At 40.6% G+C, this 18,203-nt stretch overlaps 1 long non-coding RNA gene across 1 annotated transcript in view; it reads left to right on the forward strand.

The window, feature by feature from the left end:
* The window catches only part of LOC150014413 (uncharacterized), a 48,194-nt gene that overhangs the window by 4,831 nt on the left and 25,160 nt on the right, over positions 1-18,203 (forward strand). The window contains exon 3 of the long non-coding RNA XR_016509929.1: positions 14,815-14,939. This is a non-coding gene — a long non-coding RNA (uncharacterized LOC150014413). The remainder of the gene's footprint in view (positions 1-14,814; positions 14,940-18,203) is intronic.

Here is an 18,203-nt window from a genome sequence, read left to right on the forward strand (position 1 = left end):
TTCCATTGGAGACAAGTAAACTGGACTTTCTAACTCCCACATCCAAATAGTCATTTGCTGGAAATGAGGGAAGAGGGAAGAAAGGATCAAAGTCATTCTAGTAGCCTGAGGAACATCCTTCTCAGAGCAGCCTCAGACAGTGGTTATTGGAAGCCAACGTGAGCAGCAGCCAAGGGAAGGGTGGGAGAAACTAGTAAGAGATCTGAGAGGATATGGATTGAGCAAGAATAGTATCTGCTACAGGATTTGGGTTTTTTCCTTCTTTTAGAAAAACAGGGCTCAAATCCTTGCTTTGCTAGTTACTAGGATCAAGTGAAACAATATAATGAAAGCCTTCCGGAACTTAAAATATTAGGTGAATTCTTTTTTTTTTTTTTTTTAATTCAACAAGCATCTACTGAACTTCTACTATAAACCAGACACAGTACTAATTGCTGGAAGATTATATATATATATATGCCTTAATACAGGATTTGTACATTATTAAGAAGCTTTCAATCTAGTAGGGGAGTCATAAGGAAATAGAAAATTACCCGACTCTGTATAAGTGATGTTATTAAAATACGGTGGGGAAAGGGAGCCAGTGGTACAGGGCAGGGTGTCAGGAAAGGTTTTAGGTGGAGCTGATGCCTAAAAGATGGGGAAGGGTTTGTCAGGCAGACAGCCAAAAAGGGCATTCCTGGCAGAGGGACTAGCACAAACAAAATCAAAGAGGTATGAAACAGCCTGATATATCAAGAGACTTAGAAGTTCAACACAGAGGCCTTGAATACCAGGCCCAGGAGTTTGAGCTTAATCCCAGAAGGCAGTGGCAGCCATTGAAGGATTCTGAGCTGGGGAATGGCTTGACCAACTTCACATTTTAGAATGATCACTAGGCAGGCAACGCAGTGGAGGAAGAGAAACCAGACAGGGAGATCAGAGGGGAGACAATTAAAGTGGCCAAATCAAGAGTTCAAGGAAGGCACCCACACAATTTAGATTCCTGCATGGAGAGTGGTGCTTTTTAACCAAGATAAGACATTATTATTTTGCTAAGGGTGAGGAATTGATCTCAGGAAGGAAACCAGGGATATAAGAGAAACTGTAGACAAAATTAATTATTAATAATGAATCATATTGAATATAACACTCTTCGAGGTACAGTACTTTCATAGCCCTTATTGGGTTGATCCTAGAACAACCCTGGGAGAGAGGGAAGCAACTGACAGATGAAAGGCTTGAGTCACAGAGAGGCAAAGTTTGTTGCCCATAGTCACGTGGGATTTGTTTCTTTGATGTAGTTTAATAAAATATGAAATTAGAACCCAGGTATCTTTTAGGGGAAATGAGTTTTCCTCTATTGCATAAATTAATGTGTCATTAAAGACAATTTGGAAAACACTAAAAAATTAGGAAAAAGTATTTTGGTATGTGTTTCTTTTTTCCTAAAAAATATTTATTTTCTATGCTTAGGTTTTAGTCTGCTCTTTTAATCTGTTTTATTTTTATGTTGCATTATAAAATACATACTCCATAATGTAATCTCACATTTTTAATATTTTTAAATAGCTTCAGAATATTTCACCAAGTTTTAACCATTTGTTAAATGGTTAAATAGAGTGACTAGGCCAAAGCAAAGAACATTCTACCACTCTTGACACAATATTGTCAAGTGTTTTCAAAAAGGATTATACCCACATTTTTTCAGAACCTCTTTTTTTAAGACTTTATTTGTTTTTAGAGAGAGGAGAATGGAGGAAGAAAGACAGAGAGAGAATCGTAGATCTGAGAGAGAAACATCGATCAGTTGCCTCTTCTAAACACCCCAACCAGGGACTGAACCCACAACCCAGGCATGTGCCCTAACCGGGAATCAAACCAACACAACCTTTGGCTTTGCAGGACAACACCCAACCGAGACACACTGGTCAGGGCCATCACCAACTCTTTCTGTTAATCACATTCTTTCTCCCTCACAATACTAAAAATAGAGAGTGGTACCCTTAAAAGAAGGAAGATTTTAACTGTACCAAAACTCTTACCTCAGTCATCCCATTTCTCTGCTGTTCTGCTGTTGTTTCTCTTTTGAACAGCAGATGGCAGGATAATCTCACAACACGTGGTCATGACATAATTTAATTGCAATGAAATGAAATTGCTTCTTTTCCCACATGTATTTCTTTCTTGAGATAAACAGTATGCAGGGTATCCACCTCTTCATTGAAAGTAAAATATGTAAGGCAGTAGATTTTCAGCAAGGAATACGACGGTAGCCAACATAGATTCTGAGCTTTAGTTATTACGTCTGTGCAAAACAATTTTCTCAGAAAGAAGCAAATGGAGGTTGAAAGCTGATTGTTAAAATTCCACATATTCTAGATTTCCCCAGTTAATAATCATAAAAAGTTTATAGCCAGAAAGTCACAGAGGCCCTTCTGTTTTAATTGTTAGAGTTTAGAGTCAGTGGGAACACCCTTCTCACCCAGGGGATTTTAAAAGCCAATCCCACCCCCTCCCCACAACCCTCTCCCCTAGCACTCATTTCCCATCCCTTCACAAAATTGCCAGGGTAATTGACTCTTAGATGAGATGAGTTTGACTTTCTACCCTGATTTTGAAACAGAAGTTCTTTTGGTGAGGTCCTTTGTTTGAAAATGCACAATAAAAATGGCTTTAGAATGACTTCAGAGGATTCTTTCTTTTCCTGGTGCCAACAACAGATTCCAAAGCAGCTATTATTCGAGGTGGGTGATAGGATCCCTTGAGACTGTTTAAGTATCAGTTTTCAAAGTGCTTAGGAACCTGAAATGTCCTGTATGGTATATTTGCAGGTGCATAATTGGCCGAGTGCTCCAGGGGTTATAAAGACTACCTTCCTGTAGCTGGAATAGACAGATTTAGCCTCTTACTGAAATTGAAGGCTGCAATGTCGATAACAAATCTGATTCTAACTCTCCCGTGTCACTGCAGCCCAAAGGTGCCTTTGTCTCCCAGGAGAAAGAGGTTGGAGATAAATGAATGGCCCTTAACCAGACCCATGTAGAAAACATTGCTAAGAAAAACTTTTGTCCTGACAGTGTAGGTTTAGGGCTGTTGTGTGTGAAGCAAATTTGCTTTGTTCATAGCCAACCTGCCTAAATGCAAGTGTTGCGGGGTGACTGGAGCTGTGGAGCAGCAAACTGCTTTAAAAGAAGGCTTTCAGAGGGACAACTTTAAGCTTTCAGTGGCTTTATTTTGTTAGACATAATCCTACAACCTGGCTTTTTTATTGCACTGACCAAAATAAATCTGTATAAACTTAAAAGGCTTGCCTTGATGTCAGAAGAAAATGGATATTGTCTCTCCTGAACACATTAAAGCTTTCCTAGATTGTAATATCACCAAGAGTATTCACTTTGGAGTTTGATGATTCTAGGTTGTCTTTTTAAAACTTCTAAATAGTTTGCCCACTCTTTCACTCTTTCATTTGTAGTTAATACTGTGTGTATTTAGTGGTGTTCTGAATTCCTTTTATTCCTCAGGGCCCCTGACATTTGATGATACCTGTGTAGCAGGAGCCATCATCATACCAAATACAGGATGGTGTTTAGTGGAGAGGATTCCAGGAGGGAGGAAGGGAAAGCCTATGCTCTTTCCTAAGTCACGTCACTTAGGAAACCAGTGGGCTCCTTTTAAGATTAAATGAGTCTTTAAATATTAGGATCTCCGTTTATGAAGGTATGGGTGGAACTGCTTCTCTCAGACAAACCTGAGGCAGAGGATGTAGGTGTCATATTCAAATCAAAGAGGTGCCTCTCAACAGGAAAGATTTAATCAGCTCTCCTTCCCAGGATCAGCTGCCAGGTTTGAACATTTACTTGTCTGTGTTCCAGGCAGGAGACACTGCTAATTATGGGACCAATTCCCAAGACAGAGAAGAATTGTCTGGGCTGGGAAGTCAAAGCTCTGACCAAGAAGGGACTGAGAAGAAAAATGCCCCCCAACATTCTCAGAGGCAATTCCAGAGTTGTCAAGGGACCTGCCTTTTCTGCAGGAATACCCTTATAACTGACATTTGAAGATACGGAAACATCCTTTCCTTTTCTTTCTTTTCCTTTCCGTTTCATTCCTTTCCTTTCCTACTCATGTGTTGAGGAACATTCCCCCCCCCCCTTTTTTTAGAAAAGGAATTTAAAAAGTAGTTTTTTTATTCCAACATTATCTCATAAGGTTATCTTAAAAACAACAACAAAAACCTGGCTTTACTAAGAGTGATTTTCAGTAATGACAGTACCTGAAAAGAAGCAGTCTTGGCCATCAGGCCAGAAAAAAATGGCACAAATATTTGGAACCTGTTGCCTTACAGTTGGCAAAGACACCACTGCGTCCTTTCTGCTGTATGTAAAGTAAGTTGTGGCAAAATTTACCTTTTATGTGGCACAAGATCTGGACTCACCAGTGAGCTTCTACAACATCACTTTGAATTTATATTCTGCCCCCTTTTTTCTCCATTATGCAGAGCACCTGCTCCCTGTTCCTCCCCCACTCCTCCAGCTGTCTGTCTGTCTCATTTGTGTCAATTAAGAATTCAATACTGCTTGATTTAATTGAATGAATGACTTGCACTGTATAGAATCCCAACCACAGATAGGGTACCAACCATCTCTCCCACTGCCCAGAATAAAAACTCTAAAAAGCCAAATGCATGCAAGGGTGCCTTAGAAAAGAGAAGGGGTCCTTATTGGCTTTGTCAGTAAACTGGAGAAGACAAGGAGAGCAAGATTGAGTTTCCAGTTATGTAGTTAGTGGCCTAACTGGTTCTCAGGCTTAGAAACCAAAGAACCAACTGGAAGAAGTAAACATCTATACCACTTCCTATTTTATTCAGTACTTTCCCATCCTCAGAATGACTTTGTCTTTCTGTTCATTCAGTCATTGAAAAAATAGGGTCTGTTCTTTAGTCACCTGCCTCTATTCATTGAATAGTTACTATGTGCCAGTCAGTGTTCTAGGAGCTGAAAACTGTATCCTAAGAACAGAAAATAAAATAAAGTTCCTGTCCTCTTGGAATTTACATTTTTAAAGGATGGGGGGAGCAAAAATAAACATATAAGTAAGCATATGGAATACCAAATGGTAGTAAGGGTTATGGAGAATCAGAGAGCATCGTTAAGGGAGATAGGAATTATGGTTGGAACAGAGTTTTTCAGTTTGTGAAAGGTGGTCAAAGGACTCCCCGAGCTGAGATCAAAGAAGCTAGGGAGCAAGCCATACAAATATGATGGAGAGGAACATTCCAGATACAGGATATAGCAAATGCAAAAGCCCTGAGACAGAAGTTTACTTGTTGAAGAAGACCAGTGTAGTTGAATAGAGTGAGCCGAGAAAGAGAGATGTAAGAGATAGGTCAGGGAAGTGCGAGTGCAGGGGGCAGGCTTTATACAGCCTTGTAAGGCATTGTAAGCTTTGATTCTGAGTGAGATGGGAAGCCACTGGAGGAATGACGTGTTTTATGTTATGATTTATGTTTTAAAAGGTTTATTCTGGCTGATGTGTGGAAAACAGAAGATAGAAGTACAAGGACAAAAGCAGGGAGACTAGTTAGGGGGCAATTGCAGGAATTTATGAAGAAACAATGGTAGCTTAGGTCGGGGTGGCAGCCGTAGAGGTGGTGACAGTGGTTAAATCCTGAAGGTAAAGGTCCCAGAACTTGCTGCTGGGCATGGAGGAGGGTAAATGAGAAATAGAGAGGAGTCAAGGATATTGTGGACGTTTGGATCTGGGCATCTATTAGATAATGTAGTGAAATGAACAGAGGCCCCGAATCAGAGGTCAAACTATATCTCAAATGCATAGCTTCAGGGTTGTGTAATCTTGGGCAAGTCACTGAAGCTCTCTGAGCATTAGTTTCTTCATCAGTAAGAAAGTGATAATGAGGATATTAATTAATACCACTCTCACAGGTCTATGGTCAGAATTAAATGGGACGTGAAAATGCTTAGAAGAGTACTTGGTACAGAGACACTTAATGTGTCCGTTGAATTTGGATACCAGTGGCTGGTACCTTCTCATACTGCAAGAAACTTTATTTTCTCAGAGTAGCCTTTCCTGACCATATGTTTTGAAATTGTTTCCCACCATTATTCTTTCTCTTTCAGGGTTTGTTCTTTTCATTCAGAAAAATCTATCACAATTTATAATTCTGTTTACGCATTTATTGTCTGTCTCCTCCACTGGACTGTAAGTTTCATGAAGGCAGGGACCACCAAAGTGTATATGAAATGCCTGACACAGTGCCTGGCTCATAGTCGGCTCTCAAATATTTGTTGAAAGGTTGGGTGATCTGTAAGGTTCTTAACAGTATTTTGCTGTTATTCTTTCTTTTTCTTTTTAAATCTTCTTTTCTCTACATTTTGCGCAGTTCTATTGCATTTCATTGCTAAGGGGAAACACTTCTTTCTGTTGAATCAGAAAAGCCCTTGACTCTTCTTTCGTGTACACTATGTGGGACTTTATGTATAGTACTAACACTGATTTGTTCTGGTTTTTTTTGTGTTCACTTGTCAAACCTGTACTTGCTTTTAGAGGCAGAAAACAAAAAAATAAGACCTAAGCTTCAATGTATTTAAGAATCCTCACCCTTATCTACCTAAATTACTTGCAGAGGCAAAGGGAGGGCATTCCAAGAAAGGGAAAAAGTGTCAGCAATGGCAGGTACCATGATATGTGTGGAATATTTAGGAAACACCCATAGTTTTTGGTGGTTGGGGCAGAAGCGACAAAGGTCAGGTTGGTTACCTAAGGTCTAAAGAGTTGGAAATGTTCCCTCTCTATTTTCTGAAAGAATTTGTGTAAGATTGGTGTTACTTTTCCTTAAAAGAACTTACCATTGAAACCATTTTGGCCTAGAGCTTTCTTTAGGGATTGTTTATAACAAACTCAATTTATTTAATAGATACAGGACAGTTCAGATTTTCTATGGCATCTGGTGGCGGTTTTAGTAAGTTGTATTAGATAAGGTTTTGCATGTTAGACTGAATCATATTTTCTTGAAATGAACTATATTTTTGGGTCATTAAAGGTTTTTATGTAAAGCAGTGACAGCACTTCAGGAAGGTTAATTTGGTTTGGGAAAGAGGTCAGGGAAGGGGAGAAACAGAGGTGGGAGAAGCAGATAGTAGGCTTTTACAGAAACACGAGGAGTAAGTAACAAGGGTCCTGACTAGAGTGCTACTGGAAATAGAAAAAGAAACAAATTCCAGAAATATAACCACTTCTTTATCTATATCTTCTTTTGCCTGAACTAGGGTATGTATTGATAAATTTTAGTACTTAATAGAACATTGTGCTGCTTCTCAGCTTCTACTCTGCCCAAGGTGGAAAGCATTCCTTGTACCAGCGCCCAGTGGTAGAAAGGTATAATATTTCTGCATAATTTAGACTTCTAGCCTTCAAGACTCAGGCTTTAGGAACTAGTGCCAGCTGCCTGTCCTTTCAATTATAAGTTTAACTTCACCACTAGCTTTTACAATATACTCTTGATATTTCTCTTCTATATGACAGATGTGGTTTCACAGGGCATCTAGAGGTTGCTTAAATTCTGTAAGTAAATACTGTGGTGGAGCTGTTTTCCTAATTTGGGAATTGAAATAGCAGTGCTAATAGAGGGAAGAAATGGGATTTAGATTCAAGAGACCTGAGTTTCAATGCTGGCTCAATGACTTATTACCTGTGTGACCTACAGCAAGTCACTTAATCTCCTGAGCTTTAGCCTTATGTGTAAAGTGAGCATAGTACCAGTTTGTTTTGAGAACCAAATGAAAGAAACTATTTTTTTCTTTTTTAAAAACAAATAATTCATTTAAAATCCATGGGGCCAAATATATGGTGACAGAGGATGATTTGACTTTGGGTGGTAGGCACACAATGCAATATGCAGATCATGTATCATAGAAATGTACACTTGAAACCTATATAACCTTATTGACCAATGTCACCCAAATAAAATTAATTAAAAATAAAACAAAATAAAATCCAGTGTCTATTTCTGTGAATACAAATTAGTTAAAGTTATTAATTAAAATAAATGAGAATCTTTTAGCTGAAAATAGAAAGAAATTCTGTTTGTTTTGGGGGTAGACTTCCATACCTCTAAGTAACTACGTTAGTACTATTTGGCTTTCAGGAAAAAATAAATAAAATGTACTTTTTGATACAAAATTTTCAACTAAGCTTTATAAAACTATCATTTTCAGGACTGAGTAACTTTCAAAGGGGAGGTTATTGAGCATTTAGCAAAGACACTAGAGTTAGGTTAAAATTTGCAAGTTCTAACTCTTAACCAATTATCTGAGAGATTATCAGAAATTTCCTTTTCTCAGGTACCTACCTACATGACTTGTTTCCTCACTCCTTCAGGTCTTTACTCTAGTGATACCTTCTTACTGAGAGCTTCCCTGCCTATTCAGTTTTTTCACATTTTTAAAAAAGATCTTATTTATTTATCTTTACAGAGAAGGGAAGGGAGGGAGAAAAAGAGGGAGAGAAGCATCAATTCGAGACAGAAACATCTATCTGTTCACTCACCCCTGACTGGGCAGAACCTGCAACCCAGGCATGCTCCCTGACTGGGAATTGAACCAGCCACTTTTCTTTTTGCAAGATGACACCCAACCTATCCACACCAGTCAGAACCCATCCAGTTTAAACGTTTCCCAACATTTCTCATTTCTATTTTATGCTTATTATTTTCTCCAAAGCATTTCTTATTTAATATGTAATTATTTAGTTTGTTTATATCTGGAACCACTAAAATGTAACCTCCATGAATTTTATCTGTTCATTGTTGTATCTCTAGAAATAAAACAGTACTTGGGACATAATAGACACCCGGTAAATATCTGTGAAACAAATTTTTTAAATGTCATGGGTTTTTTCTTTAAGTTGAATAGTATAAGAATATGAAAAATCTAGAATATGGCATTTCAACAAAACAGTGATGGGACTCTCGGTACCCAGATGTTTCTTCTTACACCAGGGAAGCAGACCAACATGTCCACATTTAAACTGAAAAGGTCCTATTCTCTCAACTCTGAGATAATGGTTGGAAACTGTTATCACCACTGTTTATTGAGGATAGTAGAGTACAGGAAGAAGCAGAGGGATACCCAGGAGGTCATTTCCTTAAGAGAATGCTATCCCAAATCTTGGGCTTTGGCAGTTGCCTGTCAAGAAAGGTTGGGAGTCATTAAACTAATTCTCTCCTCTCATTTCCAGAGGATTCCCTCTGAAACACAAGTACCCCAGAAAGAGATCACAGCTTAGTCCTTCACCATTTAACACTTGAGTTGGATTTAGGGTAAGGGGTAAGGACTGGGCAGGAAGACACATTTTACTAATTTTATAGTTGTGCCTGAGGGAGAATATGACTAGCTTTTTCACACACCAAATTCCCTTTGCCCTTAAATAACACTCCACAAATACTACGGATTGCAACTGATCGAGGAAGATCTGTGTTTCTAACAAGCTACAGTTCCATCAATTCTATTAACTGATCTCTGCACTTATAATTTCAAAGAGATCTTAAGGAGGAAGAGATCTGGATTCCTAACATTCCAAACTGGTATCACAGAAAGTAAGCCATGCTCTCTGCCTCCCAATATGTGCCCTGAGGTGTAGATTTGGCAGTGGGAGTGCCCATTGATTAGGTCATCATGTAAAATATATTGTAGTTTATACCCAAATGTTTACACTCAAGTTGAGTGACTCTTATGCCAGGAGCTATGAGCAGTGATTCTCCAACTTTTGTCAGGGAACTGACTACACCTGAAGCAAAAAAATATAGCTCCCTGTGCCCCATCTTAGATCTAACAAAACAGAGTCTCAGGGAGGGTATAACCTGATAGTCTGTGTTTTAAAACAAGGACCTGGCCCTGGCTGGTGTGGCTCAATTGGTTGAGCATCATCCCGTGAAGCCAAAGGTCGCTGATATAATCCCAGATCAGGGCACATGCCTGGGTTGTGGGTTTGGTACCCCGCTGGTGTGTAGGAGAAGCAACCAATCAATGCTTCTTTCTTATATTGATGTTTCTCTCCCTCTCTCCCTTCCTTCCTTTCTCTCTAAAAATAAATAAATAAAATCTTAAAAAATAAAAAAGAATATACTCACTTGTACGCTTTGATGAAATATAAGAATTAGGGATTGATAGGTAGGGTTGGGCCAGATTATACATGGTCTTGGGAGTCAGGCAGAAAGGTATGGGTTCTGGTGCACACTTGAAGGTTAAGCCTACCCCCTTCCTCCTCTTAATTCGGAGATTCTTTCCAGCAAGGGAAAACTAGCAGAGGGAACTCTGGGAAGATACCTGTGTTCTTTACATCCAGCTCTCTTAATACAAATCTTTTCCATTTCTGATACAAATTCTCTTTGCCTCTTCCTTTTGAAATCAGCAGAAAAGTTCCCAGGGAACCTGAAAGCTGCTTCACAATTTAGAGCAATGCTTACTTCTAATGCTAGAAACTCATATAGCTCTGTCTGTTACCCTAAGGTAGTTTTCTAAATCCTGAACACATATTGGCCTATAAATTCCTCATAACTCAGGAACCAGTTTACCTACATAGAGTATAAACGTGTTGCTCCAAATTTTCCTAGTAAAAAAAACTTGTGGCCCTTGCTGGCGTGGTTCAGTTGGTTAGGCGTCAACCTGCAAAGTGCAGAGCGAAGGTCACTGGTTCAATTCCCTGTCAGGGCACATGCTTGGGTTGTGGGCCTGGTCCCCACTTAGGGCTCATGCGAGAGACAACCAATCAATGTTCCTCTCCTCCACTTTCTTCTCTCTAAAAATAAGTAAATAAAATCTTTTTAAAGAAGACCTTGTTATTTGTGATCATATAAAAAACCATTTTGAGGATAGATAGGTAGGTAGGCTTTCTCTCTCTTCTGTTTCTTTGCTCACTACTGAACAAGAAGTTTTAAGAAACCAATGTGTGAGCCAGGAAGCCAAGCTCCTGGGTGATTGAGGATTTTCTGGTTTCAAATTAAACAGAAAACTAAATTAGCAAATTAATTGTTGGATGTATTTTCCTGGGCCCTTCATCAGCTGCTGCAGGACCAATAGCCAATCAAAGAAGACTTTTAGCTGCCCTGGAGAGGGGGCAGGGTTCAGAATCAGGTTCTGCTAGCTACCAAGTGTCAGACATGTTAATTTTAAATTAGTTTTGTACAGCTTGGTGTCAAAATGATTAAAGCATGAAGGGAAAAACAGGACCAAAGGAGAGAGAAGGGAAATTTACCTTACATTTGGAGCAAGGACACTTGCAATTCCATTTCAACTGGCTTTCTCTTATAAGTCATGGAAGTGCTAAGCTTTAAGCTCTTTAGTGACCAAAGATAGGAGGGTTGTGTGATACTCATGGCTCTCCATTCCCTTTACATAATGTCACTATATATAGCAGAATCTATATTACAAATACTAATATGGCCACACTTTCTTCCCCCTTCCCCAATAAAAAACTTAATTCTGATATTAGGCACTGTCCTAAGTATATTTTACATGTAATATATCATATAATCCTCACAACAATGCTATGAGATTGATGTTATCGTTTCCATTCCACAGATGAGAAAACTTTGGTTAGAAGAGGCAGAGCTGAGATTCTAGTCCCAGATTTGTTCTATTTTATAACCATGCTGCCTTCTCTCCATTTTCCCTTTTGGGTTGAAAGAACCAAGCAAGGTTGTTAAGACAATTTTACTGTCCTTTTTACAGTTTTGTTTAAAGATGTTGCTGAGGTCAGCCTTATCTCTATGAAATACCAAAATCTTTACAGAACTAGTTTCCTAGGGTGAGCAGTTAGCTATCTCACCAGTTGGCTTGTCTTTGTCTTTATACCGAGCTTTACCCAGTTGATTCCATGGGCTTCATGACAACCTCTGCTTAAGATGAGCTATCTCATCTGAATATCGTATGTGAAATATAAGGCTGCTATTGTTTTTCAAACTTCAACACAAAGCTGTACTGCTTGAGTTCTCTCAGTCTGCCAGATTTTATTAAGTTTATTTTCTTCACCCTTTCTATAGTCACCCCACATTATCTTACCATGTTGTTTGTCTTTGGAATTGCAATACGGTGGTACAATTCAATTTTTAAAATCTACTAGGAGGGTGCAGAATAGATGGGGATGTTAAGAACAGTACAGGAAAGGGTGAAGCCAAAGAACTTATATGCACAACCCATGGACATGAACTAAGAGGGATGGGATTGCTTGAGGGAGAGGGGGGTGCTGTGCCGAGGGGAACAAAGGGAAAAGAAATTGGGACAACTGTAACAGCATGATCAATAAAATATACCCTAAAAAACATCCTACTGGTATAGAATTTACAATATTGCTCTCTGGACACTACTAAATAAGCTTTAGTTACACTAGGATATCCTAAGGGTGCCAAGTGATACCCAAACCACCATTCAGGATAATACTGATAATGCTAAAACAGTTATCTATAAACATAAGATTCAAATAATTGCTCCCCTCATAAATTTAGAAATACCAAATCTTAGAACTTCAGAATGTTATTATCACCTGACTTTTAGTGAGTAGAAAGTGCTTTTCAACAACCTAATGTGGGAGGTTATATTTTCCCCCCTTTTTACAGTGTCCAAGTGAATGACAGAACAAGGGTGATAGGTACCTTAAACTTTAGTCCATCCACCATGTGCATTTTGAATGCTTCTAGCAATAGGTGTGGAGCTTGTAATGTTTAAGACATATTTCATATCCACATGACTTCTTCCATATTCTAAGTTAAAATGTACATCTCTGAAACTCCTCACCATCAGCCCCTCAGGACAAATCTAATTATATTTTTACACAATAGCCCTTCAGATATTTCAGGATGGCCCTTCGATCACTCATAACTTCTTTAATTCTTTCTTATAAGCCAGAGTTTCAAGTTTCCTCATGGTCTTAGTTGGTTGTTCTTAAGGACATCCCTCTAAAAGTGAACATGTTACTTGTATGTGATTTAACTGAATGAAGTGGACCTCTTTCCTTCTTTGTTCCAGATGCTGTATTTCTATTAATCCGGCCTAAATTGGTATTTAATTTATCTAATGCTCTATATGGGGGAGGCGGGGAACCAACCTGATTCCCCACCACCTCCCCTTGCCATGTACTTGGTTTTCATGTTCATGTATGTTCCTTTTCTAGTTCTGTCATAACAAGCCCAAATGCTTTTCTGCATGACCTTGTCTTTTTTTCTTCTTCTTCTTTTTGCATAGTAGTACTGTCTATGTGCACATATGTTACATTTATTTTCTCTTGGCTTCCATCACCTTATTTCTTCCCACTTTAACTCCTGGTTTCTACCTAGTTCAATATCAGAGAATGCAAATCATTTTAACCATCTTGCTTCTTCATAATGTGAGGTAGGCATGTTCTGAATGTGGTGAGGCTGGATGTGTCTGTCCTGGTTAGCATTTACAATGCATATGCTGACAGTTTGAGGCTGGCTTCCAAGAAAGTAATCTGATTTGGGAATGCTTTTCCTAAGCAAATCTCAACAAATTTCACTTTACTGGAGTTCCAGAGGAAAAAACATGGCACAGGACTTAGTCATATAGAGGTTATCCTAAATGTAAAAGGTGGTGAATTAATGGTGACTCTTCACTCTATGATAGTTAAGCTGATAACCAGCTTTGGATCATAAGAAGCATAATGGAAGCAGCCTGGGTTCAAAATCCCAGTTCTGTAGGTTCCAGCCTGAGTTATCTTGTGCTGCTTATCTGTAAAATAATGGCAACAATTGTACCCACATTTTAGGCCTGTCGTGAGTTTATTCATAACAAGAACTTAGAATAGTGCCTGGCTCAAACACAGTAAAGGATAGATATTATTATTCCTGAATGTTGGAAGAGAATTTATAGATAGATTATTTCTCCCAGGAATTTAGGTTTTCTGCCTGCATCTTTACAAGCCTCAATTCATTGAGCCACTGTATTGAGGTCTTGGCTTTATAAGGAAGCAAACATTCAGGAAGCTCAAGTCATTTGTGAATGAATGCCCATCAATCTGGGGCTGGTGAGAAGCTTGGTAAAATTGTTACTTAAGAGGGAGAGTAAAGGTTAGATTAGAATCTATCGGGGAAGAGATCTTTTTCTCGCTATTGAAAAAAAAGTTTCCAGACAAAAATGAGTAAATGTGACTCCTAGGGAGGGCTGTGGAGTTACAGATCTTACCAAAAGAATTAAGTGGTCTACAATGGCCAATCTTTGAAAATCTCTGTATTTAAAAAAAATGAAAAGTGATTTCTTCCATAACCCACTTAAAAAATTTTTTTATTGATTGACTTTAAGAGAAAGAAGTGTGGGGAGAGAGAGATATCAATTTGTTGTTCCACTTATGTAGTCATTGATTCTTGTATATATGCTCTGACCAGGGATGGAATCGGCAACCTTGGCACCTTCGGGTGATGCTTCAACCAACTGACCAGCCCAGCCAGGGCACAAAACCACTTTTTTAGTCTTGGTCATAGAGCAGTTTAGTACAGAATTCCACAAAATGTCAAAGATTCCATAGAAACTTATGTTTGGTTATGTTGCATGGTCTACAGTGTAGGCTCTACACTAACAGAAGAAATTAGGTTGTGTCAAATCATGTTAAAACACATTAAATAAATGCAAAGAGCCCAGAACAAAGAAAATTATTAAGCTGGTTTAATTACATTCAATCCACTATGCTAAATCCCTGTAGGAGGCTCGAATTAAACAACAAATTTGGTTTCTTGGCCTAAATTTTTCTTCAAAGGAAAAATATTCTTGTAATTTTGATAAATTTGTTTTCATCTTCATTTCTTAGTCCCTATAGAAGCTGGGGTGAAAAAGACCTTACTGATTGGGCTGCGTTTTAGGAAGAGATCGACTGTCAAGGCTGGAATAGAGGGCGCTTGGTGAAGAGGCGGTGGACGACCTGAGGCATGGAAGGTGTGTGATCGTTTAGTCCCCGAAAAAGGCTCCGGCAGTGAATCAAATAAGGCTGCGAGGGAGATAATAAGGTGTAAATCTGGCAGTGATGTTAGTGCCTGTTTATGGGGTCTGGCGGCAATTTCGTTGAACACCCCTCATTTTGAGAAATTTGTAATTTTGGCAGTAAGAATTCTTGTCTTAAAATTTGGCACGAGCTCTCACAGTTTAATATTGCAAAATCTGGGAAATGTTGAAATGTGACTGCTATTCTAATTGAACTTTTTCAGACTCTTTCGTATTGGTTTTTTTCCTGTTGGATTCCGAAACAAACGCCTATCTTTTCAAAAGTTCAGTTGTTTTTTTTAAGCCGCAAACTCGTTAGCTTACTAGCAGATGTACTTCTGTAATGAACCCTCATGACTTAAATCTGTATACATAGGGGAGGAAAAAAAGCCTTAACTTCAGAAACCCGAGCTCCTTCTATTAGCAGCCCTTTAAAATTCCTCACAATCAGTATTTTAATTTCCTTTGAATCAGGGCGGTACAACGTGGCATTACTCTGGGTTTTTATCAAGCGACTACTTCCCGCAAGTTTACTCCCCGTTATTTGAAAGAAGGGAGATACCAGGTTTTAATGAAATGCAGTCAACTCTGGTTGGGACCAAGTTGGCCCAACGGGCTTCTCTAACGTAAGCGGAAGTTTTCTGACAGAAAGCCGGTCAGTCCTTAAAAGTTTCGGCTCCGGTTCCCACGGCCCCAGCGGCTGTGGCACCCCTGACGCCCCACTCGTGGCCTGGCTGGGGCGCGGGGGTACCCGGCGCTGTGAGCGGCAGGGGGCAGCAGCGGGAACCCGTTGTTCTCCAAGCGGGGGGTGGGGCGGGAAGCCGCCTCTCCCGTTTCCGAGACTGTTCCCTCCCCTCCTTCTCTCACGCCTTCTCTCCCCTCCCCACCGGGAGAAGGGTGGGGGCGCAGAGCCTTCCCCCGGGACCAAGGGGCGTGTGCGTCCCCTTCGCTACCCTCCCCCCGGCCGGGCTGTCCTGGCTCCCCGAGGCGGGAGTTTCCAGGAAGAGCTTAGAGAGCGTCGCACCACCGAGCGCACGGAGACATCAAGTAGTCCCTCAGCGTGACCTTATTAGATAATTCTAGTTGCCAAGAGTTGTCGAGGTTGGAATCCCGAAAAGACAGGGAGGGGCAGCCTGGCCTGAAGAAATCAGGGAAAGAGGTCTAAACTCCCGCTTCCCATTCCTAGGGAAAAATGTGTGGCGGGGGCGGAACGAGTTCCGGCGGAGGGCTCGGGCGCGCCCGGTGAAGCGCCGCGCGGTCGAAGTGCTCACAGAGTTAAAGTGGGCGGGAAAACCCGGAGCGGACTCTCCCTGACACGCCCAGGACCTCCCACCCCATTCTTCGTGGGGGAAGGGAACGAAAACAGCGAGGGGGAAAAACTTGTTCCCGTTCCCCGCTTCCTAAGTCAGCACTGGAGAAACAAGTGGCGACCCGCAACCGCTAGGGACGCGCGGTGGCACTTAGGTCCCAACGGGGTGGGGAGGGGCTGCCTGGCTCCTCCTCCTCTAACGTCCGCACCGTCGGCGTTGGGTGCGCGGTCAGGAGCCCAGGCCTGTGAGCTGCAGAAGCTGGGAGCGCGCATGCGTGCGGTGGGCGAGCTTCCCGCCCCTTTCCTGAGCGCGTTCCCTTTCCCCCACTCCTCGCAAGTTTCTGTGCCGCCAACCCCGCTCCTCCCCCGCTTCCAGTCCTCTCTTTTCGGGGGAGGTACCCCGTCTTGCCCGTCTACTGACTAACCCCTTCACCCCAGCTTCGCCCCGCCTCTCAGGAGCTTCGGTACAAACTCCACAGCTAGGGCTCGGCTTTCACATTCCCGCCTCCGCCCTCTATCTCCCCTCCCAACCCTAAAGCACTTCCTGCAAATTGCTCAGTTCTCGCTCCGCTTAGCGCCGCCTCCTACATGCCCTAGCTAGATGGCTGCTTTCGAATTGGCGGGGTCGCAGGTTGTAATCCTGTATTCGTCCTCCTTCCGAGTAGCCATCACCTGCTCCGTTTTACAGATGGGGAAGTTAAGGTCCAGAGTTATAACATGTTGACTCTAATGGTTCCTCAGGTTGTTCCCAATTTCGAGCTCCCCATCACTGGGAAGGTTAATCCTCGACCTCCTGCAATTTAAGCACCCTTGCAGAGCCAGTCCCCAAATCTTTCTATTGGAAGCCTCAATCCTTCAAGCCAAACCACACCAGTCCAGTCAGCAAAAGCCTCAGAGACAGTTTACTCCAAATAGACTACGTAGAGATTATTAGGTTAGAAGAAGGGCCAATTGGAGATCTTAGCAGGGTTTTAGAGGTAATGCAGGTGATTTGTTCAATGTAAAGTCACTTTTTAACATGATGTGTAATGTTTCAGATCTCGTACTTTGCTTATTTCTTTTCTTGTTCGAGGTCATTCTTTCAGTTTTGAAAACATTTTGACAGAATTTGTGTCCTCGATGTAAAAAAAAATTTTATTTTAAAAGATAACTTTGTTGTTAAGATGCATGGTTATTTTTATTATCATGAACCCCACCCGTCCAACTCCCGAAGTCAATTCTTCTCTAGGCTTAACTCTGCTTAAAGTTGGCTTGAGTCCATGAGAGGCTTGCAAGAGAAGTCATACAGAATCTTAAAGCACTACCTCCGAACTTTTTACTTACCACAAACTTTGAATCTTCACTTGGGAATTAAAGGAAACTGAAGATTTGTGTAATTTTATGTACATCTAAAAGTCATTATTTCAGATTCAAATGTCTAGAGTCTCAAGCATCGTAAATATAGATCTGTTTTGTTTTTTACCTTTAAAAAATATTTACTGATTTTAGAGAGAGGGAGGAAGGGAGAGAGAAAAACACATTGATTTGTTACTCCACTTATTTATGCTTTCTTTGGCTGCTTTTTGTCTGTGCCTTGACCACGGATCAAACCCACTGACTTGACATATCAAGATGACACTAACCAACTGAGCTACCTGACCAGAGCAAGTTTTGTTTTGTTTTAAATGACAGTTTTATCATGACTTCCCTCCGTTGCAAGTATTTCTAAATTATTTACTGGACTGGTATCTTCTAAGAATAGATAGTCTGAAGAGCCAGTCCAGGTTTGTTACAAGACAGGTTTTTGGGTTTTTTTGTTAAACAGACTGAGAGGGTTGTGTGCTAACACTTTCTGAACGTTTGTTCAGTAAATGAATGACTTCTGTGTGCGTAGCACTGTGTTACCTCTTTTGTGGACTATATAGTTGGAC

The sequence above is a fragment of the Furipterus horrens genome, unplaced genomic scaffold (assembly GCF_987537825.1).
Source record: "Furipterus horrens unplaced genomic scaffold, mFurHor1.1.pri manual_scaffold_3, whole genome shotgun sequence".
Taxonomy (NCBI): Eukaryota; Metazoa; Chordata; class Mammalia; order Chiroptera; family Furipteridae; genus Furipterus; species Furipterus horrens.